Here is a 7,374-nt window from a genome sequence, read left to right as displayed (position 1 = left end):
TTGCATGGTATTTTTCTCGGTTTACTTTGCTATGTACCATGATGTGCATTTGAAAAACCCGCTAAATAAGTGTTTTAAAAAAAATGAAAAAATGTATAAGCTGACCAGTTTAATTGCACCACTAACACGTATTCTCATATATTTAATAAAACATAAACTATAACCTCCACTTGACAATCTCTGTAAATATTCTTTAGTCCTCTGCTTCAGTGTTTTGAAGATGGTCATATGAAGACAAGCTGTAAATACTTTTTCACAGCAGCAACCAAGGGTGAGATCCTGTAGGAGGATTGTCTGTATCTTAAAAACATTCATTTCTGTGACATCTAAAAACCGAGATATTTCTGCCAGAAAATGCTTGTTTGTGTATATTCACTCCTGGAGACCGGATGTGATGGTTCTTTAAGTGGCCAGCAGAGGGCGCACCTCGCCTGCTGATGAAATCCTCTGATGCATTGTATGAAATGGAGAAGGGTGTCCTGTTCCAGGTCAGCGGTGGCAGAGACAGCACCAACAGCGGATGTTGACATCTTTCCGGCCTCTCCCTCTGTGTCTAGCCTGCTGCAAAGGAGGAAGGACGCCCTGTCTCTCTGTGCAGTTATCTTCATCCCGACATAGTCCCTCCTCCTCCCCCAGACTCCAAATCTGCACCTTTCCCACCCCAGCCTTAGGAGGAGGAGAGAGCCTGGAAATGTCTGCACAGGTTTCTGCTCAGGTAGGAGATTGTCAGCACCTTGTGCTGTGTTTGTAGAAATAGACTGAATAATCCTTAAGGAAATCTCCTTCAGGAGCCAGGCTCTTCTATCCAGGGACCTCTGGGGGCCTTTCCGTCTGGCCCTGGGGGTGTGTGTGGCCATCGTTTGTTTTTAAAGAGAGAATCTGTCCACTGCATCTTAAAGCACTGTGAGAAATCTGTGCACACTGCACTACATTTCACTGCACTATGAGAAGTATGTGCACGCTGCACTGCATCTTACTGCACTGTGAGTAATCTGTGCACTGCATCTTTCTGCACTATGAGGAATCTGTGCACGCTGCACTGCATCTTAATGCACTGTGACAGATCTGTGCACACTGTACTTTACTGCGCTTTGAGGATTCTGTGTCACTACAATGCATCTTACTGTACTGAGAAATTTGTGCCACTGCACTGCATTGTGAAAATTCTGTTCACATTGCACTGCATCTTAGCGCTCTATGAGAAATCTGTGCACACTCTTTGCTCGGCTCTCGCTGTTGGTTTGTTGACTTGCCCACCTGTACCCCTGTGTCAGAAGCATGTTCCCCAGGCAGTTGAAAATCAAGCCTTCCCTGCTGCCCCATGCCCCTTTGCCCCTGTTTTCATATCACCGTCTAGGTAAAACCTCAGTCATTGCAATAGTTTCCAGCGGCATAGGTTGGCTTATAGCATTTTCTGCTGCAGAGGTTGTGTGTCTGCTGCAGAGATTTGTGTGCTGTTGCCGTCTGCCTGGGCTACATTTGCTTCGTGCTCCTGGTCTGCTTGTCCTGGCGCCTACCCTCTCTGACACTGCTGCCGCATACGAAAACCCGCGCGGCCGCAGTGTGCACTACATCACCCACAGTCCATAGCGGCAGGAAGCCTTCCGCGCCCGGAGGCGCTTCAAATCAGAGGAGAGGCCCGGTGGAGCGGGGGCTTTGTGTGCTGTTGCCGTCTGCCTGGGCTACATTTTCTTCGTGCTCCTGGTCTGCTTGTCCTGGCGCCTACCCTCTCTGACACTGCCGCCGCATACGAAAACCCGCGCGGCAGCAGTGTGCACTACATCACCCACAGTCCATAGCGGCAGGAAGCCTTCCGCGCCCGGAGGCACTTCAAATCAGAGGAGAGCCCCGGTGGAGCGGGGGCTTTGTGTGCTGTTGCCGTCTGCCTGGGCTACATTTGCTTCGTGCTCCTGGTCTGCTTGTCCTGGCGCCTACCCTCTCTGACACTGCCGCCGCATACGAAAACCCGCGCGGCCGCATTGTGCACTACATCACCCACAGTCCATAACGGCAGGAAGCCGCCCACGCCTCTTCCGCGCCCGGAGGCGCTTCAAATGAGAGGAGAGCCCCCGCGTCGCGGGCGGCGCCGGACTAAGCCCGGGCAAAGGGCGGGCCGTCTACGGCCGACTGAGGCCGGGCTGGGCTACCCCCCCTTGCTGCTGGTTGTTGAGGCCTTATAAGTCTCACAATACCCTCCTGAGAAAGGTCATTCTTGATCTACTTATGCGTATTCGGGGCTGGACACACCTTTATTAACTTGTTTGTCCTTCGTTATTTGTTATACATCAGTAGTCGTGTTTAATTTTAGTTTTGTGCCCATACCGATTGCGTATTAATTGCCCTCGCCATTCTATGGCAACTCGCCTAAGTAAACGTAGGCAATCCTTGGTGGGGGGCTCTGTCAGGGGGACATTAGATCATTTTATCACCAGAGCTGCCACAGTGCTAGAGCAAGAAATAGCCATTACAGAGCGCCGTCTGTCTTTGGACCCTATTTATCACAAGCGCTCGTCCTTAGGCCGCATTCAGCACGTCCTTTCACCCCCGATCTCTAGCACGGGCCACGACCTTGTACAGGACGTCGGCTCCTCCCCGCAGTTACATGATTTAATAGACACAACGGCTACCTCAATGGTTAATAACACACACACTGCAAATACACAATTAATAACGGACACTTCCTCCGAGGATTTGATTCCAATTCATACTGTAAACAATAAAACGAGAAAGGCAGTTAGAAACAAACCTATCGTTCCCAAGCCCCCAGTAAAAAATCTTTGCGCCAGAAAAAAGGGAGGAAAGATACTCACATTGAGTCTCTCAAAGTTATTTCTCATACCCCGTTGGTTTCCACTCCCGCAAAGTCTACAGAAGCCTGCACACAGCCACTTACATCGCTTTCTTCTAACTTATTGGCCGACATAGAGCACCTCGTAAAATCCTTACTTTTACCTTTGGTGGAGAGGGTCAAAAACATCGCAGCACAGTTAACATCCTTGGAAGCTTCAAATGCCCTAATTATTGCATCAAATAGAGAACTGAATGCTTGTCTGTTAAAAAATCCCATCCCCGTTGCTGGGCCGCCTTCACCCAATCAAAAAGCCAACCAGGCAATTCCATCGGTTAGTACGGAGAACACACATGCTCTTATGCCCATAGCAGAGAAAAGAATTACCGGTGAAAGGGACGCCAGAGGTGATCAACCCTATAACCCTGTGGAGCCTCCTAGCAAAAATGTCAACTCACAGCCACCCTCGATTAATAGGATGGGAACGACTTACCACATCGACCTGCCCCCAGAAGCAGCTCCCTATGTAGTAATACTCACTGGTGTCCCGGAGCTTGCCCCGGGTAAAATAGAGAGACACCAGGAACTTAAAAACAAGGTAGTACATTGGTTGAGTCAAAATAGGCCACTTCCCGCCGATATTAACAATGAAATACTCCATGCGAGAAGATTTAGCTGGTTGGGATCTAGACCTAAGGACATTCAGGGAGACGTCATCATTATTAACTTTAGGGACCGTAGGGCACTACCTCATATAGTGGACTGGTATACCGCGAGTAGGGGCGTGGGTATCTCGACGCACGATTTAAGCCACTTCTACCCCCGCTCCCTCTTGCTAAACCCCTCAAAATCACATTTATTTACCAGGACTCAAACAGAGGCTCACCACTTCCCACCTTCAATCGATTTGCCACTCTTTCTGGTCTGGATGATTTAGACTGACTCTCAAATTTTGAGATTGCGGTCGGTAATTCTTCTAACATGAGTCCCCTGCAGACTATCTTGGACACTGATCAGTATAACCCAAAGAACACCACGAACCTCTGTGAGCTCGAGTCGAAGCCAACTCATGCCACCGATTGCCACTCTCCACCCCCTGAATCTGATAGTCCAAATGGCAGCTTAACATCTAACTCCTTTTGTTGGAAACCGGGCCACCGGGTTAGCAGTCACCAGGTTCCCAGCACAATGGTAGCTTGGCTCGAGCGGTCGGGGGTCAGGCACCGTGTTAAGCGTACGTCACACCCTCACAATAACCATGCGTTCATCCGTTCCAAAAACGACACTACACCGTAAAAATTATGAAAGAAAGTAGTTTGTCTTTATCTTATTTTCTCTTAGTTGCAGGTTTCAAAACATACATACAATACCATAAGACTTTTCTTGAAGATAGCAGGTCAAATAAATAATACCACAGTGGGGTTTCAATAAATAGGATCAGGTCATAAATAAACACGGAATAAATATAGGTGCAATAAATACAGATGGCGAATAAATACAGTCAGGAATAAATACAGTGGAAGACAATAAATAAAGCACCCTCAATAACTTAAATAACACAATCAATGACAATTACAGTTCACAACCCTTTCACGAGGTAGTTTGGTTTCACTTTGCCCAAGTACAGCTTGTGGTCATTTGGGTGACATGGGGGTGTCCCACCTACATTGATCAAGGCTGGGCCTGAACTGAGGTAGAATAAGGGTAACCTAAGGATCTGGCTCTCCCAAAATACACAACCCCTCACAGAGGTCACTGCAGCAGTCTCAGTTCACCCCTGGCACTCCCAAGCTGGTTCTAACACCCCTCTAGCCCCTAGAATGGTCTCTTAGGGCTCCACGGGGCCTCAGACGCCCCCTCTACCACTTACTGCCCTTTTCACGATGATCGGCTCCGCTCGGCGCCGTGTCGCTGGGCGGCCTCGGTTCGGTGTCGCTGGGCGGCTTCGGATCGATGTCACTGGGCTGTTCCGGATCGATGTCGCTGGGCGGCCTCGGCTCGATGTCGCTGGGCTGCTCCGGCTCGATGTCGCTGGGCGGCCTCGGCTCGATGTCGCCTTTCGGCGTCGCAGGGTCACGGCCTCCCCACTTCCGGGTGTCTCCGGAGTGCGACCTCCACTCCCGACCTCCGGCGCGCTTCACCTCAGATTCCGGCGACTCCGGAGTGCGATCTCCACTCCCGACCTCCGGCGCGCTTCACCTCAGATTCCGGCGACTCCGGAGTGCGATCTCCACTCCCGACCTCCGGCGCGCTTCACCTCGACCTCAGGTGACTCCTTACTCAACCTCCGGTGCCTCTCCACGACCTCCGTCGGCGCCCTCTCTCGACCTCTGACGGCTCCGGGTACGACGTCTGCTTTCTGTCAGCGCCGCTTCTCCACCTCAGGCCTCAGGTCTCCAGGCTTCTCGACGTCAGGACTCCAGGAGGACACCGCTAAACAGGTCAGGAGCTTGCTGGTCTTCTTCTTTAAGGCCTCTTAACAATATGTAGGTCCTTAAGATGGTTTTTCTGGTCTTGGTCCCACACAGGGCTCTAGGCTGGGCTTGGTCAGTAGGGACTAGCATCAAGGGTGGGTTTCTGGACCCCACTCCAAGCACTGGTTTCCACCCCTGCTGCCTTACTCAGACCTCCTTCTGAACTGGTCCTCTCTCCTCTCTAGTCAGATGCCAACTGCCAACCTGAGATGGCCTCCCAACATTCTAAACTGCCTCCCACTGTCACAGGGTTCTAGAATGTTCCAGGAGGTTCTGGTGACGTCACAGGTGACAATAGGTGACCACCATTTTGTGTCTCAGGCCCTCAGACAGAAGTTCCAGGGGTAGGGAAAATGGCTCCCTGACCCTGCATCAACACTAAAAAGTCTGGTGGTTCCCAAAAAGGAAAAATTATAACAGGGTTTGAGGCAAAAGTGGGACAAAATAAATAATGATGAGGAGGGACCACCCAAAGGGCTGACAGGTCTAACACCTTTCCAAACCAATTTCCAACGAGGGATATTTCACCGCCATTAACTCTCCCTCTATCTCAGGAAATCTCTGGGATCTTGAATGACACTGTGAACGGTAACATTTGTAAAAATAAACCCTTACTGGGAGACAGCCTATTGTCTTGGAACGTGGCAGGTCTACTTGACAAACTGACTGACCCCCTATGGGTTCAAATTGTTTCCCGACACAGTATCATTTGCTTGCAGTTAACCTGGACCATCACTGAACTCCATCTTTCAGGGTACAGGACCTTACACACACAGCTTCTCCTAGCCCACATGGCAGAAGTAAGGGGGGGCTCTCGACCTACATTTCCGTGGAATGCGGATTAAAACTTGCAAATTTTACAGGGACCGAAAACTACCAGATTATTACTCTAACAGGTGGACCTTTTAATAATATCATTTTGGTCAATTTTTATAATAACATCCCAAGTCCCCGTTATGATTTGGTTCTCAATGGGTTAAAGGCTGACCTAATAAAAATAGACAACCAGCTTAATACTGATATGCTGATTATTTGGGTGGGCGACTTCAACTGCCCCTTGTGCCCTTTGAGTAACAAAGGCTCCTGTGGAATGGATACTGCTAGCGACGATTCCTCTACCCACTTTTTGCACACTAAACTAGGAGACCTCTTAAATGGTCTAACATCTCATTTTAACTTATCTTATGTAAATGAGTTGTGTCTTCCACCAAAGTGCTTTAAGCCAACCTACAACGGGAGAGGCTGTCACTCTACAATCAATTTTACCCTGATATCCTCAAGGCATTCAGGGATCATACTCGATTGGGAGACCCTTGATACTGCTATCAGCGACCACTATCCCATTGTGGTGACTTTAAAACTAACCCTGCACGCTAATCCCAATGTAAGGAAAAACCCCTCTTATCCCCCGCCACTTAAGCTGGGAACCACCACCGGGCTCTATTTAAAATGGGACAAAGTAGTCCCCTCTGCCTTTCTTAACCTACTGGTCAAGAACACCTACGAGCACATACAGATATGCTTGTCAACTACAGAAAATCCCCAGGCAATCAGCCATTCGTTCTCCATAATCTCGTCGGAGATCAAAAGATTACTTGCACGAGCTCCCAGTAAAACTTCATCGTGCAGTCAAGGCTGGTTTGATAGGACTTGCACTAAAGCTCTGACATCTTTAAAAACTGCCCTAAAATCTAATCCGAGAAATCAGATAGAATTACGGCAAGCCAGACATAATTATCGTGCAGTCCGACTGGCCAGGAAAAACCAGCTGAAATCAGAGGCTTGGCAAGCCCTGCAGGATGCCTCCACTAAAAGGGATAATACCGCCTTTTGGAGGGCAGTTAACGCACCTTTCCTGCGATGCTCCCAGCTCCCAAAGATGGACTTAGCCATAACAGCCGACACCTGGGTTAAACATTTCAGCACCTTATATAATCCATCAGATTCTATAGAACAGATGAGCGTGCGGGAAATTCACCCTAATCCCCAGACAGAGTCACACACTCCCAGTCTTTTTCCCCTGAACATCTTTTTTGACTGTGGAGAGGTACTCGTGGCATTAAAAGAAAGCCCCTCTGGGAAGGCCCCGGGTCCGGACTGTGTACCAATAGA

The 7,374-nt window shown here is 49.3% G+C and overlaps 1 pseudogene across 1 annotated transcript in view; it reads left to right on the top strand.

Annotated features, from left to right (window-relative positions):
• The first annotated feature begins 521 nt into the window (after nt 1–521).
• The window catches only part of LOC146839514 (uncharacterized), a 166,252-nt pseudogene continuing 159,399 nt past the window's right edge, over nt 522–7,374 (top strand). Inside the window, exon 1 of the transcript XR_014981099.1 lies at nt 522–715. The product of XR_014981099.1 is annotated as an uncharacterized LOC146839514 (transcript). The remainder of the gene's footprint in view (nt 716–7,374) is intronic.

Source organism: Triturus cristatus, chromosome 4_1 (assembly GCF_964204655.1).
Source record: "Triturus cristatus chromosome 4_1, aTriCri1.1, whole genome shotgun sequence".
Classification (NCBI taxonomy): Eukaryota; Metazoa; Chordata; class Amphibia; order Caudata; family Salamandridae; genus Triturus; species Triturus cristatus.
This window is presented reverse-complemented; position numbering and strand designations above follow the sequence as displayed.